The 21,570-nt window shown below is 48.6% G+C and overlaps 12 non-coding genes across 12 annotated transcripts; all 12 read left to right on the top strand.

Moving 5' to 3' along the window:
- Window positions 1–201: 201 nt before the first annotated feature.
- TRNAP-AGG (transfer RNA proline (anticodon AGG)) lies at window positions 202–273 on the top strand. Its single transcript has one exon. It is a non-coding gene; the product is annotated as a tRNA-Pro (tRNA).
- Window positions 274–1,041: 768 nt separating this feature from the next.
- TRNAL-CAA (transfer RNA leucine (anticodon CAA)) lies at window positions 1,042–1,153 on the top strand. Its single transcript has 2 exons — window positions 1,042–1,079; window positions 1,108–1,153. It is a non-coding gene; the product is annotated as a tRNA-Leu (tRNA).
- A 2,631-nt stretch (window positions 1,154–3,784) lies between these two features.
- Window positions 3,785–3,856, top strand: TRNAP-AGG (transfer RNA proline (anticodon AGG)). Its single transcript has one exon. It is a non-coding gene; the product is annotated as a tRNA-Pro (tRNA).
- A 768-nt stretch (window positions 3,857–4,624) lies between these two features.
- TRNAL-CAA (transfer RNA leucine (anticodon CAA)) lies at window positions 4,625–4,736 on the top strand. Its single transcript has 2 exons — window positions 4,625–4,662; window positions 4,691–4,736. It is a non-coding gene; the product is annotated as a tRNA-Leu (tRNA).
- Window positions 4,737–7,367: 2,631 nt separating this feature from the next.
- TRNAP-AGG (transfer RNA proline (anticodon AGG)) lies at window positions 7,368–7,439 on the top strand. Its single transcript has one exon. It is a non-coding gene; the product is annotated as a tRNA-Pro (tRNA).
- A 768-nt stretch (window positions 7,440–8,207) lies between these two features.
- TRNAL-CAA (transfer RNA leucine (anticodon CAA)) lies at window positions 8,208–8,319 on the top strand. The gene is made up of 2 exons: window positions 8,208–8,245; window positions 8,274–8,319. It is a non-coding gene; the product is annotated as a tRNA-Leu (tRNA).
- Window positions 8,320–10,952: 2,633 nt separating this feature from the next.
- On the top strand, window positions 10,953–11,024 carry TRNAP-AGG (transfer RNA proline (anticodon AGG)). The gene has a single exon. It is a non-coding gene; the product is annotated as a tRNA-Pro (tRNA).
- Window positions 11,025–11,792: 768 nt separating this feature from the next.
- TRNAL-CAA (transfer RNA leucine (anticodon CAA)) lies at window positions 11,793–11,904 on the top strand. The gene is made up of 2 exons: window positions 11,793–11,830; window positions 11,859–11,904. It is a non-coding gene; the product is annotated as a tRNA-Leu (tRNA).
- Window positions 11,905–14,535: 2,631 nt separating this feature from the next.
- On the top strand, window positions 14,536–14,607 carry TRNAP-AGG (transfer RNA proline (anticodon AGG)). The gene has a single exon. It is a non-coding gene; the product is annotated as a tRNA-Pro (tRNA).
- A 768-nt stretch (window positions 14,608–15,375) lies between these two features.
- Window positions 15,376–15,487, top strand: TRNAL-CAA (transfer RNA leucine (anticodon CAA)). The gene is made up of 2 exons: window positions 15,376–15,413; window positions 15,442–15,487. It is a non-coding gene; the product is annotated as a tRNA-Leu (tRNA).
- A 2,631-nt stretch (window positions 15,488–18,118) lies between these two features.
- TRNAP-AGG (transfer RNA proline (anticodon AGG)) lies at window positions 18,119–18,190 on the top strand. Its single transcript has one exon. It is a non-coding gene; the product is annotated as a tRNA-Pro (tRNA).
- Window positions 18,191–18,958: 768 nt separating this feature from the next.
- On the top strand, window positions 18,959–19,070 carry TRNAL-CAA (transfer RNA leucine (anticodon CAA)). Its single transcript has 2 exons — window positions 18,959–18,996; window positions 19,025–19,070. It is a non-coding gene; the product is annotated as a tRNA-Leu (tRNA).
- The last annotated feature ends 2,500 nt before the right edge of the window (window positions 19,071–21,570 follow it).

The following is a 21,570-nucleotide window of genomic DNA, read 5'->3' as shown; positions in this document are numbered from 1 at the left end:
TAGTCATTTTCTTGTAAATCTGGGCCAAAATGTCTAAAGGATAGAGGCTTTTTATGTCATGTTCGATGAAGACCATGCAAATGACTCTAGTCGTACTGCAAAAGAGAGCACCATGTGCAGTTTCTTGCTTTGGGATGTAGTCTCCCACTCTCTGTCACCAATCCTCCGAGCAGGGTCGGAGCCGTTGCATTTCTGTGCCCAGGCTCGTTGGTCTAGGGGTATGATTCTCGCTTAGGGTGCGAGAGGTCCCGGGTTCAAATCCCGGACGAGCCCATTTTAGCGGAAAACAATCAAATCCTGCTCAAAATACACAACCCCTCAACATTTCTCATTTTACTCGAAGCATTGTTGCGCAAAACATATTTTTTGTCTCAGGCGAAAAATGGATTACAATGCCTTGGCTTCCTTCCTGCTTGCTCTCAGTGCGCCCTGTGTGATGATTTCACAGGCTCTCCTTCCTGGCATTTAGGCATCAGATATTTGTCTGTCTCTGCCCGCAGCTGTGGGATTTTTCAGGACGTCTGAGTGTATGCATGCTGGCCGACACCGCTGCAATTTTCACACTTACCCCTCGCATTCCGAGCAACTGCTGATAAAGTATAGAGGAAATCGTGCAAACATATGAGGGGAACTGTGCTCCTTCAGTCAAATCAGCAAGCTTGTTTCTGTAGTGTAGTGGTTATCACGTTCGCCTCACACGCGAAAAGTCCCCGGTTTGAGACCGGGCAGAAACACTTGGCAGCAGCAGCTTTTGTGTTTGCTCCCTAAAACCTCAGTCTCTCTCAATGCACACTTAGACAGAAATGACCTTTAAAAACTTGTGACCTGTGTAAAACGTGCTTTACTATTGCAGGACGCTAAAAAGTTATCTGCATCCCTCGGTGGTCGTGCATGTGCATTGTTTCTTGTTCTGTTTTTTTTTTTTTTTCTTGGCCATGTTATATTGTGGGGCCTTTAAAGCTGTGACTTTGATAGGAACATTGCAAGCGGCAAAATCAACAAGTGCAGACTGAAGAGTCCGACCTGCACACTGTTTTGGCTGTCAGGATGGCCGAGTGGTCTAAGGCGCCAGACTCAAGAGAGCTTGATCTTCAGTGAAGCTGAGCCTTCTGGTCTCTTCATGGAGGCGTGGGTTCAAATCCCACTTCTGACAGGTGTATTTTCTTCCCTTAAATCTTGCTCTGCTTGCAGAGCCAGCTCCTCAGACCACTATCTTTGGAAGCTGCTGTGGCATGTGAGGAGAAATCCACCAACCCATCGGCTGGGCCCTCAATCAAAATTCTGTGTATTACTGGAAGGGGCGTCTCAGGCACACCTTCTGTTAGAGCTGCACTTTATGACAGTAACTACCATGCTGGTTTCTACTTAAGCAGTTGATTCTATCGTTTGAAGTGAGGCTCTCCTGCCACCTTTTGGGCAAAGAAGACTCTGCCCCTGCAACAACACAGGCAGACAAGCTCAAACTAGGTTTCTTGGTTAGGTGGGCGGAGCATATTGGCAATGGTGCCTCCTCGTGACTTGCAATTTACATGAAGAAGACAGAGAGGCAGCTGGGAGTAGGCAGTACCCATGAACCCCTGAACACTGTCTTGCGACTAGCACACAATTCTGAAATGAGGCGGGGGAAAGGAGGTGATTTCCCCATCAAGGGCCATTCCGGGAAATCAGCCACCCTGCGTCTCCCAGGTGAGTGTTTCAGGCCTATGAGCCACTAATATAAATCTCGCCTGATCGAGCCTGATCAAGCGCTGACCGAGCAAATGTGCTTGAATCCAAGAGGCATGCTCCTCTGGCTCAAGAGCTAGCAGGCCCTTCAGTGCTTCTGGTTGGGAAATCTAAGGTGCAAGGGTCCATGACTAGCAGCGGGTTACAACTACCAGAAAGGGTCTGCTTTTCACATCAGTCCCCTAGTTCAGCTCACTGGCACAGGGCATTTTGACTACCTCTTGCCTTGCTAGAGACAAACAAAAAATCCTTGACAGAAAACATCAATTGCTATGGCACGCTTAGAGAGAGAGAGCCTCCAAATGGCCCTGCTTTTCTGAAAGACGCTTCAGAAGATGTTTCAAATGACTATGCAGCGGCAGTCTAGTTGGTATAGGGGTATGATTCTCGCTTCGGGTGTGAGAGGACCTCGGTTCAAATCCCAGACAAACCCCTACCTTTATAGGTTCAGTCTGTGTTTTAAACAGGAGTATTTCTGCTTTTCACTCTTGTAAGATGTCATGTTGCAATGCAATACATGCTTTATACTGGCGTCGAGACGGTCCAGCATCATGAAGGTATGCGAGATTTCTTTGCAACTGCTTTTCTGTGCTGGAGCAGCAGTGCTCGTAGGAACATTAAATGCACAGTGCTTCTCCATGGTAATTTCGGGTCCAGTTCTGAAATCACCTCTTGGAATGAAAGTGATCCCAGTTCCTTTCTTCCAAGGGAAGAGATTGTGTTCCGGAAGGCTCAGCTTTGAGCGTCATGAACATTGGCCCTCATCCTTGCATCCCAGTCCAATGCATAGCCACATAAAGCAAGCAGGTGTGTCTGTTTCCATAGTGTGGTGGTTCCAGTACAATGCATAGCCACATGAAGCAAGCCGGCAAGTGTGTCTGCTTGTGTAGTGTAGTGGTTATCATGCGCACCTCACATGCGAAAGGTCCCTGGTTCGAGTCGCTGGGCTTTTTCACAGTATTTGCATTTCCTGCCTCACCTGACAGGCAAGCTGAGATAAAAGAGACTGTGTCTATCCCTCACCATCGTGAGGTACTACGCTCCTGGGGCATCTGTCACAGCTCACCAAGAGGAGTTGCGCCAGCTTACGGCAGTCAGTTGCTCACTGTTTGACCTTTGCAATGAAGCCTGAGCCTACAGCATTCAAGCCAGCCAAGGAAGGAAGGTACGAGAGCGAAAATAGCTTTCCTGCCCTCACCAAGAACACACACCTTGAGCAAATAAAGTGCCAGACTTACAAGGCCCTATCGCCACCGGAGCATCACTTTTAGTGACGCCCCGGTGGCACTATGCACTGCGCGGTATTTACAAGATGGCGTTCAGCCACTTTTTGTGGCTTAACACCACCTTGTAAATACGGCCCCTTAGCACGCAGCGCGTTCCCTGGAAGGGGCGTGCAATGGGTGTTGTTGGGAGTGTGCCACAGCAACACCATAGCATTTTGATGCTGCTCCAGATTTAGGAGTTGGCGTAAATCTGCGTCAGCGCCAAAATCAAACGCCATCCCAGGGGTGTCGTTAGAGTGGCGCACTGAGGAGAAATGTTTTCATTTCTCCTTGTTTTTGCTCTTGCTATGTGTGATGCATTCTGGAGCACACATAGAAGTAAGAGCAAATCACCATTGAAGATTTTTTTTTTGGGCAGGAAGGTGTCCCTTCCTGCACAAAAACAATTTCCCCCTCAACGCAGTCATCCTTGTACCATGGTGCAAGAACGGCTGCGTTGGCGCTCAGCAGCTAATTTAGAGCTGGCGCAGGGGGAAGCACAGGGGTGCGCTGTATTCTACTAAATACGGCGCTTTCCTGCATTTTGAAAATGACGGCACGTGGGGCTTGCAAATTTGGCACAGCGTCGCGCTTAGTCATTTTCTTGTAAATCTGGGCCAAAATGTCTAAAGGATAGAGGCTTTTTATGTCATGTTCGATGAAGACCATGCAAATGACTCTAGTCGTACTGCAAAAGAGAGCACCATGTGCAGTTTCTTGCTTTGGGATGTAGTCTCCCACTCTCTGTCACCAATCCTCCGAGCAGGGTCGGAGCCGTTGCATTTCTGTGCCCAGGCTCGTTGGTCTAGGGGTATGATTCTCGCTTAGGGTGCGAGAGGTCCCGGGTTCAAATCCCGGACGAGCCCATTTTAGCGGAAAACAATCAAATCCTGCTCAAAATACACAACCCCTCAACATTTCTCATTTTACTCGAAGCATTGTTGCGCAAAACATATTTTTTGTCTCAGGCGAAAAATGGATTACAATGCCTTGGCTTCCTTCCTGCTTGCTCTCAGTGCGCCCTGTGTGATGATTTCACAGGCTCTCCTTCCTGGCATTTAGGCATCAGATATTTGTCTGTCTCTGCCCGCAGCTGTGGGATTTTTCAGGACGTCTGAGTGTATGCATGCTGGCCGACACCGCTGCAATTTTCACACTTACCCCTCGCATTCCGAGCAACTGCTGATAAAGTATAGAGGAAATCGTGCAAACATATGAGGGGAACTGTGCTCCTTCAGTCAAATCAGCAAGCTTGTTTCTGTAGTGTAGTGGTTATCACGTTCGCCTCACACGCGAAAAGTCCCCGGTTTGAGACCGGGCAGAAACACTTGGCAGCAGCAGCTTTTGTGTTTGCTCCCTAAAACCTCAGTCTCTCTCAATGCACACTTAGACAGAAATGACCTTTAAAAACTTGTGACCTGTGTAAAACGTGCTTTACTATTGCAGGACGCTAAAAAGTTATCTGCATCCCTCGGTGGTCGTGCATGTGCATTGTTTCTTGTTCTGTTTTTTTTTTTTTTTCTTGGCCATGTTATATTGTGGGGCCTTTAAAGCTGTGACTTTGATAGGAACATTGCAAGCGGCAAAATCAACAAGTGCAGACTGAAGAGTCCGACCTGCACACTGTTTTGGCTGTCAGGATGGCCGAGTGGTCTAAGGCGCCAGACTCAAGAGAGCTTGATCTTCAGTGAAGCTGAGCCTTCTGGTCTCTTCATGGAGGCGTGGGTTCAAATCCCACTTCTGACAGGTGTATTTTCTTCCCTTAAATCTTGCTCTGCTTGCAGAGCCAGCTCCTCACACCACTATCTTTGGAAGCTGCTGTGGCATGTGAGGAGAAATCCACCAACCCATCGGCTGGGCCCTCAATCAAAATTCTGTGTATTACTGGAAGGGGCGTCTCAGGCACACCTTCTGTTAGAGCTGCACTTTATGACAGTAACTACCATGCTGGTTTCTACTTAAGCAGTTGATTCTATCGTTTGAAGTGAGGCTCTCCTGCCACCTTTTGGGCAAAGAAGACTCTGCCCCTGCAACAACACAGGCAGACAAGCTCAAACTAGGTTTCTTGGTTAGGTGGGCGGAGCATATTGGCAATGGTGCCTCCTCGTGACTTGCAATTTACATGAAGAAGACAGAGAGGCAGCTGGGAGTAGGCAGTACCCATGAACCCCTGAACACTGTCTTGCGACTAGCACACAATTCTGAAATGAGGCGGGGGAAAGGAGGTGATTTCCCCATCAAGGGCCATTCCGGGAAATCAGCCACCCTGCGTCTCCCAGGTGAGTGTTTCAGGCCTATGAGCCACTAATATAAATCTCGCCTGATCGAGCCTGATCAAGCGCTGACCGAGCAAATGTGCTTGAATCCAAGAGGCATGCTCCTCTGGCTCAAGAGCTAGCAGGCCCTTCAGTGCTTCTGGTTGGGAAATCTAAGGTGCAAGGGTCCATGACTAGCAGCGGGTTACAACTACCAGAAAGGGTCTGCTTTTCACATCAGTCCCCTAGTTCAGCTCACTGGCACAGGGCATTTTGACTACCTCTTGCCTTGCTAGAGACAAACAAAAAATCCTTGACAGAAAACATCAATTGCTATGGCACGCTTAGAGAGAGAGAGCCTCCAAATGGCCCTGCTTTTCTGAAAGACGCTTCAGAAGATGTTTCAAATGACTATGCAGCGGCAGTCTAGTTGGTATAGGGGTATGATTCTCGCTTCGGGTGTGAGAGGACCTCGGTTCAAATCCCAGACAAACCCCTACCTTTATAGGTTCAGTCTGTGTTTTAAACAGGAGTATTTCTGCTTTTCACTCTTGTAAGATGTCATGTTGCAATGCAATACATGCTTTATACTGGCGTCGAGACGGTCCAGCATCATGAAGGTATGCGAGATTTCTTTGCAACTGCTTTTCTGTGCTGGAGCAGCAGTGCTCGTAGGAACATTAAATGCACAGTGCTTCTCCATGGTAATTTCGGGTCCAGTTCTGAAATCACCTCTTGGAATGAAAGTGATCCCAGTTCCTTTCTTCCAAGGGAAGAGATTGTGTTCCGGAAGGCTCAGCTTTGAGCGTCATGAACATTGGCCCTCATCCTTGCATCCCAGTCCAATGCATAGCCACATAAAGCAAGCAGGTGTGTCTGTTTCCATAGTGTGGTGGTTCCAGTACAATGCATAGCCACATGAAGCAAGCCGGCAAGTGTGTCTGCTTGTGTAGTGTAGTGGTTATCATGCGCACCTCACATGCGAAAGGTCCCTGGTTCGAGTCGCTGGGCTTTTTCACAGTATTTGCATTTCCTGCCTCACCTGACAGGCAAGCTGAGATAAAAGAGACTGTGTCTATCCCTCACCATCATGAGGTACTACGCTCCTGGGGCATCTGTCACAGCTCACCAAGAGGAGTTGCGCCAGCTTACGGCAGTCAGTTGCTCACTGTTTGACCTTTGCAATGAAGCCTGAGCCTACAGCATTCAAGCCAGCCAAGGAAGGAAGGTACGAGAGCGAAAATAGCTTTCCTGCCCTCACCAAGAACACACACCTTGAGCAAATAAAGTGCGAGACTTACAAGGCCCTATCGCCACCGGAGCATCACTTTTAGTGACGCCCCGGTGGCACTATGCACTGCGCGGTATTTACAAGATGGCGTTCAGCCACATTTTGTGGCTTAACACCACCTTGTAAATACGGCCCCTTAGCACGCAGCGCGTTCCCTGGAAGGGGCGTGCAATGGGTGTTGTTGGGAGTGTGCCACAGCAACACCATAGCATTTTGATGCTGCTCCAGATTTAGGAGTTGGCGTAAATCTGCGTCAGCGCCAAAATCCAACGCCATCCCAGGGGTGTCGTTAGAGTGGCGCACTGAGGAGAAATGTTTTCATTTCTCCTTGTTTTTGCTCTTGCTATGTGTGATGCATTCTGCAGCACACATAGAAGTAAGAGCAAATCACCATTGAAGATTTTTTTTTTGGGCAGGAAGGTGTCCCTTCCTGCACAAAAACAATTTCCCCCTCAACGCAGTCATCCTTGTACCATGGTGCAAGAACGGCTGCGTTGGCGCTCAGCAGCTAATTTAGAGCTGGCGCAGGGGGAAGCACAGGGGTGCGCTGTATTCTACTAAATACGGCGCTTTCCTGCATTTTGAAAATGACGGCACGTGGGGCTTGCAAATTTGGCACAGCGTCGCGCTTAGTCATTTTCTTGTAAATCTGGGCCAAAATGTCTAAAGGATAGAGGCTTTTTATGTCATGTTCGATGAAGACCATGCAAATGACTCTAGTCGTACTGCAAAAGAGAGCACCATGTGCAGTTTCTTGCTTTGGGATGTAGTCTCCCACTCTCTGTCACCAATCCTCCGAGCAGGGTCGGAGCCGTTGCATTTCTGTGCCCAGGCTCGTTGGTCTAGGGGTATGATTCTCGCTTAGGGTGCGAGAGGTCCCGGGTTCAAATCCCGGACGAGCCCATTTTAGCGGAAAACAATCAAATCCTGCTCAAAATACACAACCCCTCAACATTTCTCATTTTACTCGAAGCATTGTTGCGCAAAACATATTTTTTGCCTAAGGCGAAAAATGGATTACAATGCCTTGGCTTCCTTCCTGCTTGCTCTCAGTGCGCCCTGTGTGATGATTTCACAGGCTCTCCTTCCTGGCATTTAGGCATCAGATATTTGTCTGTCTCTGCCCGTAGCTATGGGATTTTTCAGGACGTCTGAGTGTATGCATGCTGGCCGACACCGCTGCAATTTTCACACTTACCCCTCGCATTCCGAGCAACTGCTTATAAAGTATAGAGGAAATCGTGCAAACATATGAGGGGAACTGTGCTCCTTCAGTCAAATCAGCAAGCTTGTTTCTGTAGTGTAGTGGTTATCACGTTCGCCTCACACGCGAAAAGTCCCCGGTTTGAGACCGGGCAGAAACACTTGGCAGCAGCAGCTTTTGTGTTTGCTCCCTAAAACCTCAGTCTCTCTCAATGCACACTTAGACAGAAATGACCTTTAAAAACTTGTGACCTGTGTAAAACGTGCTTTACTATTGCAGGACGCTAAAAAGTTATCTGCATCCCTCGGTGGTCGTGCATGTGCATTGTTTCTTGTTCTGTTTTTTTTTTTTTTTCTTGGCCATGTTATATTGTGGGGCCTTTAAAGCTGTGACTTTGATAGGAACATTGCAAGCGGCAAAATCAACAAGTGCAGACTGAAGAGTCCGACCTGCACACTGTTTTGGCTGTCAGGATGGCCGAGTGGTCTAAGGCGCCAGACTCAAGAGAGCTTGATCTTCAGTGAAGCTGAGCCTTCTGGTCTCTTCATGGAGGCGTGGGTTCAAATCCCACTTCTGACAGGTGTATTTTCTTCCCTTAAATCTTGCTCTGCTTGCAGAGCCAGCTCCTCAGACCACTATCTTTGGAAGCTGCTGTGGCATGTGAGGAGAAATCCACCAACCCATCGGCTGGGCCCTCAATCAAAATTCTGTGTATTACTGGAAGGGGCGTCTCAGGCACACCTTCTGTTAGAGCTGCACTTTATGACAGTAACTACCATGCTGGTTTCTACTTAAGCAGTTGATTCTATCGTTTGAAGTGAGGCTCTCCTGCCACCTTTTGGGCAAAGAAGACTCTGCCCCTGCAACAACACAGGCAGACAAGCTCAAACTAGGTTTCTTGGTTAGGTGGGCGGAGCATATTGGCAATGGTGCCTCCTCGTGACTTGCAATTTACATGAAGAAGACAGAGAGGCAGCTGGGAGTAGGCAGTACCCATGAACCCCTGAACACTGTCTTGCGACTAGCACACAATTCTGAAATGAGGCGGGGGAAAGGAGGTGATTTCCCCATCAAGGGCCATTCCGGGAAATCAGCCACCCTGCGTCTCCCAGGTGAGTGTTTCAGGCCTATGAGCCACTAATATAAATCTCGCCTGATCGAGCCTGATCGAGCGCTGACCGAGCAAGTGTGCTTGAATCCAAGAGGCATGCTCCTCTGGCTCAAGAGCTAGCAGGCCCTTCAGTGCTTCTGGTTGGGAAATCTAAGGTGCAAGGGTCCATGACTAGCAGCGGGTTACAACTACCAGAAAGGGTCTGCTTTTCACATCAGTCCCCTAGTTCAGCTCACTGGCACAGGGCATTTTGACTACCTCTTGCCTTGCTAGAGACAAACAAAAAATCCTTGACAGAAAACATTAATTGCTATGGCACGCTTAGAGAGAGAGAGAGCCTCCAAATGGCCCTGCTTTTCTGAAAGACGCTTCAGAAGATGTTTCAAATGACTATGCAGCGGCAGTCTAGTTGGTATAGGGGTATGATTCTCGCTTCGGGTGTGAGAGGACCTCGGTTCAAATCCCAGACAAACCCCTACCTTTATAGGTTCAGTCTGTGTTTTAAACAGGAGTATTTCTGCTTTTCACTCTTGTAAGATGTCATGTTGCAATGCAATACATGCTTTATACTGGCGTCGAGACGGTCCAGCATCATGAAGGTATGCGAGATTTCTTTGCAACTGCTTTTCTGTGCTGGAGCAGCAGTGCTCGTAGGAACATTAAATGCACAGTGCTTCTCCATGGTAATTTCGGGTCCAGTTCTGAAATCACCTCTTGGAATGAAAGTGATCCCAGTTCCTTTCTTCCAAGGGAAGAGATTGTGTTCCGGAAGGCTCAGCTTTGAGCGTCATGAACATTGGCCCTCATCCTTGCATCCCAGTCCAATGCATAGCCACATAAAGCAAGCAGGTGTGTCTGTTTCCATAGTGTGGTGGTTCCAGTACAATGCATAGCCACATGAAGCAAGCCGGCAAGTGTGTCTGCTTGTGTAGTGTAGTGGTTATCATGCGCACCTCACATGCGAAAGGTCCCTGGTTCGAGTCGCTGGGCTTTTTCACAGTATTTGCATTTCCTGCCTCACCTGACAGGCAAGCTGAGATAAAAGAGACTGTGTCTATCCCTCACCATCGTGAGGTACTACGCTCCTGGGGCATCTGTCACAGCTCACCAAGAGGAGTTGCGCCAGCTTACGGCAGTCAGTTGCTCACTGTTTGACCTTTGCAATGAAGCCTGAGCCTACAGCATTCAAGCCAGCCAAGGAAGGAAGGTACGAGAGCGAAAATAGCTTTCCTGCCCTCACCAAGAACACACACCTTGAGCAAATAAAGTGCCAGACTTACAAGGCCCTATCGCCACCGGAGCATCACTTTTAGTGACGCCCCGGTGGCACTATGCACTGCGCGGTATTTACAAGATGGCGTTCAGCCACATTTTGTGGCTTAACACCACCTTGTAAATACGGCCCCTTAGCACGCAGCGCGTTCCCTGGAAGGGGCGTGCAATGGGTGTTGTTGGGAGTGTGCCACAGCAACACCATAGCATTTTGATGCTGCTCCAGATTTAGGAGTTGGCGTAAATCTGCGTCAGCGCCAAAATCCAACGCCATCCCAGGGGTGTCGTTAGAGTGGCGCACTGAGGAGAAATGTTTTCATTTCTCCTTGTTTTTGCTCTTGCTATGTGTGATGCATTCTGCAGCACACATAGAAGTAAGAGCAAATCACCATTGAAGATTTTTTTTTTGGGCAGGAAGGTGTCCCTTCCTGCACAAAAACAATTTCCCCCTCAACGCAGTCATCCTTGTACCATGGTGCAAGAACGGCTGCGTTGGCGCTCAGCAGCTAATTTAGAGCTGGCGCAGGGGGAAGCACAGGGGTGCGCTGTATTCTACTAAATACGGCGCTTTCCTGCATTTTGAAAATGACGGCACGTGGGGCTTGCAAATTTGGCACAGCGTCGCGCTTAGTAATTTTCTTGTAAATCTGGGCCAAAATGTCTAAAGGATAGAGGCTTTTTATGTCATGTTCGATGAAGACCATGCAAATGACTCTAGTCGTACTGCAAAAGAGAGCACCATGTGCAGTTTCTTGCTTTGGGATGTAGTCTCCCACTCTCTGTCACCAATCCTCCGAGCAGGGTCGGAGCCGTTGCATTTCTGTGCCCAGGCTCGTTGGTCTAGGGGTATGATTCTCGCTTAGGGTGCGAGAGGTCCCGGGTTCAAATCCCGGACGAGCCCATTTTAGCGGAAAACAATCAAATCCTGCTCAAAATACACAACCCCTCAACATTTCTCATTTTACTCGAAGCATTGTTGCGCAAAACATATTTTTTGCCTAAGGCGAAAAATGGATTACAATGCCTTGGCTTCCTTCCTGCTTGCTCTCAGTGCGCCCTGTGTGATGATTTCACAGGCTCTCCTTCCTGGCATTTAGGCATCAGATATTTGTCTGTCTCTGCCCGTAGCTATGGGATTTTTCAGGACGTCTGAGTGTATGCATGCTGGCCGACACCGCTGCAATTTTCACACTTACCCCTCGCATTCCGAGCAACTGCTGATAAAGTATAGAGGAAATCGTGCAAACATATGAGGGGAACTGTGCTCCTTCAGTCAAATCAGCAAGCTTGTTTCTGTAGTGTAGTGGTTATCACGTTCGCCTCACACGCGAAAAGTCCCCGGTTTGAGACTGGGCAGAAACACTTGGCAGCAGCAGCTTTTGTGTTTGCTCCCTAAAACCTCAGTCTCTCTCAATGCACACTTAGACAGAAATGACCTTTAAAAACTTGTGACCTGTGTAAAACGTGCTTTACTATTGCAGGACGCTAAAAAGTTATCTGCATCCCTCGGTGGTCGTGCATGTGCATTGTTTCTTGTTCTGTTTTTTTTTTTTTTTCTTGGCCATGTTATATTGTGGGGCCTTTAAAGCTGTGACTTTGATAGGAACATTGCAAGCGGCAAAATCAACAAGTGCAGACTGAAGAGTCCGACCTGCACACTGTTTTGGCTGTCAGGATGGCCGAGTGGTCTAAGGCGCCAGACTCAAGAGAGCTTGATCTTCAGTGAAGCTGAGCCTTCTGGTCTCTTCATGGAGGCGTGGGTTCAAATCCCACTTCTGACAGGTGTATTTTCTTCCCTTAAATCTTGCTCTGCTTGCAGAGCCAGCTCCTCAGACCACTATCTTTGGAAGCTGCTGTGGCATGTGAGGAGAAATCCACCAACCCATCGGCTGGGCCCTCAATCAAAATTCTGTGTATTACTGGAAGGGGCGTCTCAGGCACACCTTCTGTTAGAGCTGCACTTTATGACAGTAACTACCATGCTGGTTTCTACTTAAGCAGTTGATTCTATCGTTTGAAGTGAGGCTCTCCTGCCACCTTTTGGGCAAAGAAGACTCTGCCCCTGCAACAACACAGGCAGACAAGCTCAAACTAGGTTTCTTGGTTAGGTGGGCGGAGCATATTGGCAATGGTGCCTCCTCGTGACTTGCAATTTACATGAAGAAGACAGAGAGGCAGCTGGGAGTAGGCAGTACCCATGAACCCCTGAACACTGTCTTGCGACTAGCACACAATTCTGAAATGAGGCGGGGGAAAGGAGGTGATTTCCCCATCAAGGGCCATTCCGGGAAATCAGCCACCCTGCGTCTCCCAGGTGAGTGTTTCAGGCCTATGAGCCACTAATATAAATCTCGCCTGATCGAGCCTGATCGAGCGCTGACCGAGCAAGTGTGCTTGAATCCAAGAGGCATGCTCCTCTGGCTCAAGAGCTAGCAGGCCCTTCAGTGCTTCTGGTTGGGAAATCTAAGGTGCAAGGGTCCATGACTAGCAGCGGGTTACAACTACCAGAAAGGGTCTGCTTTTCACATCAGTCCCCTAGTTCAGCTCACTGGCACAGGGCATTTTGACTACCTCTTGCCTTGCTAGAGACAAACAAAAAATCCTTGACAGAAAACATCAATTGCTATGGCACGCTTAGAGAGAGAGAGCCTCCAAATGGCCCTGCTTTTCTGAAAGACGCTTCAGAAGATGTTTCAAATGACTATGCAGCGGCAGTCTAGTTGGTATAGGGGTATGATTCTCGCTTCGGGTGTGAGAGGACCTCGGTTCAAATCCCAGACAAACCCCTACCTTTATAGGTTCAGTCTGTGTTTTAAACAGGAGTATTTCTGCTTTTCACTCTTGTAAGATGTCATGTTGCAATGCAATACATGCTTTATACTGGCGTCGAGACGGTCCAGCATCATGAAGGTATGCGAGATTTCTTTGCAACTGCTTTTCTGTGCTGGAGCAGCAGTGCTCGTAGGAACATTAAATGCACAGTGCTTCTCCATGGTAATTTCGGGTCCAGTTCTGAAATCACCTCTTGGAATGAAAGTGATCCCAGTTCCTTTCTTCCAAGGGAAGAGATTGTGTTCCGGAAGGCTCAGCTTTGAGCGTCATGAACATTGGCCCTCATCCTTGCATCCCAGTCCAATGCATAGCCACATAAAGCAAGCAGGTGTGTCTGTTTCCATAGTGTGGTGGTTCCAGTACAATGCATAGCCACATGAAGCAAGCCGGCAAGTGTGTCTGCTTGTGTAGTGTAGTGGTTATCATGCGCACCTCACATGCGAAAGGTCCCTGGTTCGAGTCGCTGGGCTTTTTCACAGTATTTGCATTTCCTGCCTCACCTGACAGGCAAGCTGAGATAAAAGAGACTGTGTCTATCCCTCACCATCGTGAGGTACTACGCTCCTGGGGCATCTGTCACAGCTCACCAAGAGGAGTTGCGCCAGCTTACGGCAGTCAGTTGCTCACTGTTTGACCTTTGCAATGAAGCCTGAGCCTACAGCATTCAAGCCAGCCAAGGAAGGAAGGTACGAGAGCGAAAATAGCTTTCCTGCCCTCACCAAGAACACACACCTTGAGCAAATAAAGTGCCAGACTTACAAGGCCCTATCGCCACCGGAGCATCACTTTTAGTGACGCCCCGGTGGCACTATGCACTGCGCGGTATTTACAAGATGGCGTTCAGCCACTTTTTGTGGCTTAACACCACCTTGTAAATACGGCCCCTTAGCACGCAGCGCGTTCCCTGGAAGGGGCGTGCAATGGGTGTTGTTGGGAGTGTGCCACAGCAACACCATAGCATTTTGATGCTGCTCCAGATTTAGGAGTTGGCGTAAATCTGCGTCAGCGCCAAAATCAAACGCCATCCCAGGGGTGTCGTTAGAGTGGCGCACTGAGGAGAAATGTTTTCATTTCTCCTTGTTTTTGCTCTTGCTATGTGTGATGCATTCTGGAGCACACATAGAAGTAAGAGCAAATCACCATTGAAGATTTTTTTTTTGGGCAGGAAGGTGTCCCTTCCTGCACAAAAACAATTTCCCCCTCAACGCAGTCATCCTTGTACCATGGTGCAAGAACGGCTGCGTTGGCGCTCAGCAGCTAATTTAGAGCTGGCGCAGGGGGAAGCACAGGGGTGCGCTGTATTCTACTAAATACGGCGCTTTCCTGCATTTTGAAAATGACGGCACGTGGGGCTTGCAAATTTGGCACAGCGTCGCGCTTAGTCATTTTCTTGTAAATCTGGGCCAAAATGTCTAAAGGATAGAGGCTTTTTATGTCATGTTCGATGAAGACCATGCAAATGACTCTAGTCGTACTGCAAAAGAGAGCACCATGTGCAGTTTCTTGCTTTGGGATGTAGTCTCCCACTCTCTGTCACCAATCCTCCGAGCAGGGTCGGAGCCGTTGCATTTCTGTGCCCAGGCTCGTTGGTCTAGGGGTATGATTCTCGCTTAGGGTGCGAGAGGTCCCGGGTTCAAATCCCGGACGAGCCCATTTTAGCGGAAAACAATCAAATCCTGCTCAAAATACACAACCCCTCAACATTTCTCATTTTACTCGAAGCATTGTTGCGCAAAACATATTTTTTGTCTCAGGCGAAAAATGGATTACAATGCCTTGGCTTCCTTCCTGCTTGCTCTCAGTGCGCCCTGTGTGATGATTTCACAGGCTCTCCTTCCTGGCATTTAGGCATCAGATATTTGTCTGTCTCTGCCCGCAGCTGTGGGATTTTTCAGGACGTCTGAGTGTATGCATGCTGGCCGACACCGCTGCAATTTTCACACTTACCCCTCGCATTCCGAGCAACTGCTGATAAAGTATAGAGGAAATCGTGCAAACATATGAGGGGAACTGTGCTCCTTCAGTCAAATCAGCAAGCTTGTTTCTGTAGTGTAGTGGTTATCACGTTCGCCTCACACGCGAAAAGTCCCCGGTTTGAGACTGGGCAGAAACACTTGGCAGCAGCAGCTTTTGTGTTTGCTCCCTAAAACCTCAGTCTCTCTCAATGCACACTTAGACAGAAATGACCTTTAAAAACTTGTGACCTGTGTAAAACGTGCTTTACTATTGCAGGACGCTAAAAAGTTATCTGCATCCCTCGGTGGTCGTGCATGTGCATTGTTTCTTGTTCTGTTTTTTTTTTTTTTTCTTGGCCATGTTATATTGTGGGGCCTTTAAAGCTGTGACTTTGATAGGAACATTGCAAGCGGCAAAATCAACAAGTGCAGACTGAAGAGTCCGACCTGCACACTGTTTTGGCTGTCAGGATGGCCGAGTGGTCTAAGGCGCCAGACTCAAGAGAGCTTGATCTTCAGTGAAGCTGAGCCTTCTGGTCTCTTCATGGAGGCGTGGGTTCAAATCCCACTTCTGACAGGTGTATTTTCTTCCCTTAAATCTTGCTCTGCTTGCAGAGCCAGCTCCTCACACCACTATCTTTGGAAGCTGCTGTGGCATGTGAGGAGAAATCCACCAACCCATCGGCTGGGCCCTCAATCAAAATTCTGTGTATTACTGGAAGGGGCGTCTCAGGCACACCTTCTGTTAGAGCTGCACTTTATGACAGTAACTACCATGCTGGTTTCTACTTAAGCAGTTGATTCTATCGTTTGAAGTGAGGCTCTCCTGCCACCTTTTGGGCAAAGAAGACTCTGCCCCTGCAACAACACAGGCAGACAAGCTCAAACTAGGTTTCTTGGTTAGGTGGGCGGAGCATATTGGCAATGGTGCCTCCTCGTGACTTGCAATTTACATGAAGAAGACAGAGAGGCAGCTGGGAGTAGGCAGTACCCATGAACCCCTGAACACTGTCTTGCGACTAGCACACAATTCTGAAATGAGGCGGGGGAAAGGAGGTGATTTCCCCATCAAGGGCCATTCCGGGAAATCAGCCACCCTGCGTCTCCCAGGTGAGTGTTTCAGGCCTATGAGCCACTAATATAAATCTCGCCTGATCGAGCCTGATCAAGCGCTGACCGAGCAAATGTGCTTGAATCCAAGAGGCATGCTCCTCTGGCTCAAGAGCTAGCAGGCCCTTCAGTGCTTCTGGTTGGGAAATCTAAGGTGCAAGGGTCCATGACTAGCAGCGGGTTACAACTACCAGAAAGGGTCTGCTTTTCACATCAGTCCCCTAGTTCAGCTCACTGGCACAGGGCATTTTGACTACCTCTTGCCTTGCTAGAGACAAACAAAAAATCCTTGACAGAAAACATCAATTGCTATGGCACGCTTAGAGAGAGAGAGCCTCCAAATGGCCCTGCTTTTCTGAAAGACGCTTCAGAAGATGTTTCAAATGACTATGCAGCGGCAGTCTAGTTGGTATAGGGGTATGATTCTCGCTTCGGGTGTGAGAGGACCTCGGTTCAAATCCCAGACAAACCCCTACCTTTATAGGTTCAGTCTGTGTTTTAAACAGGAGTATTTCTGCTTTTCACTCTTGTAAGATGTCATGTTGCAATGCAATACATGCTTTATACTGGCGTCGAGACGGTCCAGCATCATGAAGGTATGCGAGATTTCTTTGCAACTGCTTTTCTGTGCTGGAGCAGCAGTGCTCGTAGGAACATTAAATGCACAGTGCTTCTCCATGGTAATTTCGGGTCCAGTTCTGAAATCACCTCTTGGAATGAAAGTGATCCCAGTTCCTTTCTTCCAAGGGAAGAGATTGTGTTCCGGAAGGCTCAGCTTTGAGCGTCATGAACATTGGCCCTCATCCTTGCATCCCAGTCCAATGCATAGCCACATAAAGCAAGCAGGTGTGTCTGTTTCCATAGTGTGGTGGTTCCAGTACAATGCATAGCCACATGAAGCAAGCCGGCAAGTGTGTCTGCTTGTGTAGTGTAGTGGTTATCATGCGCACCTCACATGCGAAAGGTCCCTGGTTCGAGTCGCTGGGCTTTTTCACAGTATTTGCATTTCCTGCCTCACCTGACAGGCAAGCTGAGATAAAAGAGACTGTGTCTATCCCTCACCATCATGAGGTACTACGCTCCTGGGGCATCTGTCACAGCTCACCAAGAGGAGTTGCGCCAGCTTACGGCAGTCAGTTGCTCACTGTTTGACCTTTGCAATGAAGCCTGAGCCTACAGCATTCAAGCCAGCCAAGGAAGGAAGGTACGAGAGCGAAAATAGCTTTCCTGCCCTCACCAAGAACACACACCTTGAGCAAATAAAGTGCCAGACTTACAAGGCCCTATCGCCACCGGAGCATCACTTTTAGTGACGCCCCAGTGGCACTATGCACTGCGCGGTATTTACAAGATGGCGTTCAGCCACATTTTGTGGCTTAACACCACCTTGTAAATACGGCCCCTTAGCACGCAGCGCGTTCCCTGGAAGGGGCGTGCAATGGGTGTTGTTGGGAGTGTGCCACAGCAACACCATAGCATTTTGATGCTGCTCCAGATTTAGGAGTTGGCGTAAATCTGCGTCAGCGCCAAAATCCAACGCCATCCCAGGGGTGTCGTTAGAGTGGCGCACTGAGGAGAAATGTTTTTATTTCTCCTTGTTTTTGCTCTTGCTATGTGTGATGCATTCTGCAGCACACATAGAAGTAAGAGCAAATCACCATTGAAGATTTTTTTTTTGGGCAGGAAGGTGTCCCTTCCTGCACAAAAACAATTTCCCCCTCAACGCAGTCATCCTTGTACCATGGTGCAAGAACGGCTGCGTTGGCGCTCAGCAGCTAATTTAGAGCTGGCGCAGGGGGAAGCACAGGGGTGCGCTGTATTCTACTAAATACGGCGCTTTCCTGCATTTTGAAAATGACGGCACGTGGGGCTTGCAAATTTGGCACAGCGTCGCGCTTAGTCATTTTCTTGTAAATCTGGGCCAAAATGTCTAAAGGATAGAGGCTTTTTATGTCATGTTCGATGAAGACCATGCAAATGACTCTAGTCGTACTGCAAAAGAGAGCACCATGTGCAGTTTCTTGCTTTGGGATGTAGTCTCCCACTCTCTGTCACCAATCCTCCGAGCAGGGTCGGAGCCGTTGCATTTCTGTGCCCAGGCTCGTTGGTCTAGGGGTATGATTCTCGCTTAGGGTGCGAGAGGTCCCGGGTTCAAATCCCGGACGAGCCCATTTTAGCGGAAAACAATCAAATCCTGCTCAAAATACACAACCCCTCAACATTTCTCATTTTACTCGAAGCATTGTTGCGCAAAACATATTTTTTGCCTAAGGCGAAAAATGGATTACAATGCCTTGGCTTCCTTCCTGCTTGCTCTCAGTGCGCCCTGTGTGATGATTTCACAGGCTCTCCTTCCTGGCATTTAGGCATCAGATATTTGTCTGTCTCTGCCCGTAGCTATGGGATTTTTCAGGACGTCTGAGTGTATGCATGCTGGCCGACACCGCTGCAATTTTCACACTTACCCCTCGCATTCCGAGCAACTGCTGATAAAGTATAGAGGAAATCGTGCAAACATATGAGGGGAACTGTGCTCCTTCAGTCAAATCAGCAAGCTTGTTTCTGTAGTGTAGTGGTTATCACGTTCGCCTCACACGCGAAAAGTCCCCGGTTTGAGACCGGGCAGAAACACTTGGCAGCAGCAGCTTTTGTGTTTGCTCCCTAAAACCTCAGTCTCTCTCAATGCACACTTAGACAGAAATGACCTTTAAAAACTTGTGACCTGTGTAAAACGTGCTTTACTATTGCAGGACGCTAAAAAGTTATCTGCATCCCTCGGTGGTCGTGCATGTGCATTGTTTCTTGTTCTGTTTTTTTTTTTTTTTCTTGGCCATGTTATATTGTGGGGCCTTTAAAGCTGTGACTTTGATAGGAACATTGCAAGCGGCAAAATCAACAAGTGCAGACTGAAGAGTCCGACCTGCACACTGTTTTGGCTGTCAGGATGGCCGAGTGGTCTAAGGCGCCAGACTCAAGAGAGCTTGATCTTCAGTGAAGCTGAGCCTTCTGGTCTCTTCATGGAGGCGTGGGTTCAAATCCCACTTCTGACAGGTGTATTTTCTTCCCTTAAATCTTGCTCTGCTTGCAGAGCCAGCTCCTCACACCACTATCTTTGGAAGCTGCTGTGGCATGTGAGGAGAAATCCACCAACCCATCGGCTGGGCCCTCAATCAAAATTCTGTGTATTACTGGAAGGGGCGTCTCAGGCACACCTTCTGTTAGAGCTGCACTTTATGACAGTAACTACCATGCTGGTTTCTACTTAAGCAGTTGATTCTATCGTTTGAAGTGAGGCTCTCCTGCCACCTTTTGGGCAAAGAAGACTCTGCCCCTGCAACAACACAGGCAGACAAGCTCAAACTAGGTTTCTTGGTTAGGTGGGCGGAGCATATTGGCAATGGTGCCTCCTCGTGACTTGCAATTTACATGAAGAAGACAGAGAGGCAGCTGGGAGTAGGCAGTACCCATGAACCCCTGAACACTGTCTTGCGACTAGCACACAATTCTGAAATGAGGCGGGGGAAAGGAGGTGATTTCCCCATCAAGGGCCATTCCGGGAAATCAGCCACCCTGCGTCTCCCAGGTGAGTGTTTCAGGCCTATGAGCCACTAATATAAATCTCGCCTGATCGAGCCTGATCGAGCGCTGACCGAGCAAGTGTGCTTGAATCCAAGAGGCATGCTCCTCTGGCTCAAGAGCTAGCAGGCCCTTCAGTGCTTCTGGTTGGGAAATCTAAGGTGCAAGGGTCCATGACTAGCAGCGGGTTACAACTACCAGAAAGGGTCTGCTTTTCACATCAGTCCCCTAGTTCAGCTCACTGGCACAGGGCATTTTGACTACCTCTTGCCTTGCTAGAGACAAACAAAAAATCCTTGACAGAAAACATTAATTGCTATGGCACGCTTAGAGAGAGAGAGAGCCTCCAAATGGCCCTGCTTTTCTGAAAGACGCTTCAGAAGATGTTTCAAATGACTATGCAGCGGCAGTCTAGTTGGTATAGGGGTATGATTCTCGCTTCGGGTGTGAGAGGACCTCGGTTCAAATCCCAGACAAACCCCTACCTTTATAGGTTCAGTCTGTGTTTTAAACAGGAGTATTTCTGCTTTTCACTCTTGTAAGATGTCATGTTGCAATGCAATACATGCTTTATACTGGCGTCGAGACGGTCCAGCATCATGAAGGTATGCGAGATTTCTTTGCAACTGCTTTTCTGTGCTGGAGCAGCAGTGCTCGTAGGAACATTAAATGCACAGTGCTTCTCCATGGTAATTTCGGGTCCAGTTCTGAAATCACCTCTTGGAATGAAAGTGATCCCAGTTCCTTTCTTCCAAGGGAAGAGATTGTGTTCCGGAAGGCTCAGCTTTGAGCGTCATGAACATTGGCCCTCATCCTTGCATCCCAGTCCAATGCATAGCCACATAAAGCAAGCAGGTGTGTCTGTTTCCATAGTGTGGTGGTTCCAGTACAATGCATAGCCACATGAAGCAAGCCGGCAAGTGTGTCTGCTTGTGTAGTGTAGTGGTTATCATGCGCACCTCACATGCGAAAGGTCCCTGGTTCGAGTCGCTGGGCTTTTTCACAGTATTTGCATTTCCTGCCTCACCTGACAGGCAAGCTGAGATAAAAGAGACTGTGTCTATCCCTCACCATCGTGAGGTACTACGCTCCTGGGGCATCTGTCACAGCTCACCAAGAGGAGTTGCGCCAGCTTACGGCAGTCAGTTGCTCACTGTTTGACCTTTGCAATGAAGCCTGAGCCTACAGCATTCAAGCCAGCCAAGGAAGGAAGGTACGAGAGCGAAAATAGCTTTCCTGCCCTCACCAAGAACACACACCTTGAGCAAATAAAGTGCCAGACTTACAAGGCCCTATCGCCACCGGAGCATCACTTTTAGTGACGCCCCGGTGGCACTATGCACTGCGCGGTATTTACAAGATGGCGTTCAGCCACATTTTGTGGCTTAACACCACCTTGTAAATACGGCCCCTTAGCACGCAGCGCGTTCCCTGGAAGGGGCGTGCAATGGGTGTTGTTGGGAGTGTGCCACAGCAACACCATAGCATTTTGATGCTGCTCCAGATTTAGGAGTTGGCGTAAATCTGCGTCAGCGCCAAAATCCAACGCCATCCCAGGGGTGTCGTTAGAGTGGCGCACTGAGGAGAAATGTTTTCATTTCTCCTTGTTTTTGCTCTTGCTATGTGTGATGCATTCTGCAGCACACATAGAAGTAAGAGCAAATCACCATTGAAGATTTTTTTTTTGGGCAGGAAGGTGTCCCTTCCTGCACAAAAACAATTTCCCCCTCAACGCAGTCATCCTTGTACCATGGTGCAAGAACGGCTGCGTTGGCGCTCAGCAGCTAATTTAGAGCTGGCGCAGGGGGAAGCACAGGGGTGCGCTGTATTCTACTAAATACGGCGCTTTCCTGCATTTTGAAAATGACGGCACGTGGGGCTTGCAAATTTGGCACAGCGTCGCGCTTAGTCATTTTCTTGTAAATCTGGGCCAAAATGTCTAAAGGATAGAGGCTTTTTATGTCATGTTCGATG

This window comes from Pleurodeles waltl, unplaced genomic scaffold (assembly GCF_031143425.1).
Source record: "Pleurodeles waltl isolate 20211129_DDA unplaced genomic scaffold, aPleWal1.hap1.20221129 scaffold_72, whole genome shotgun sequence".
Lineage (NCBI taxonomy): Eukaryota > Metazoa > Chordata > Amphibia > Caudata > Salamandridae > Pleurodeles > Pleurodeles waltl.
Note: the sequence above shows the minus strand (reverse complement) of the source record. Positions and strands in the feature narration are given on the sequence as shown.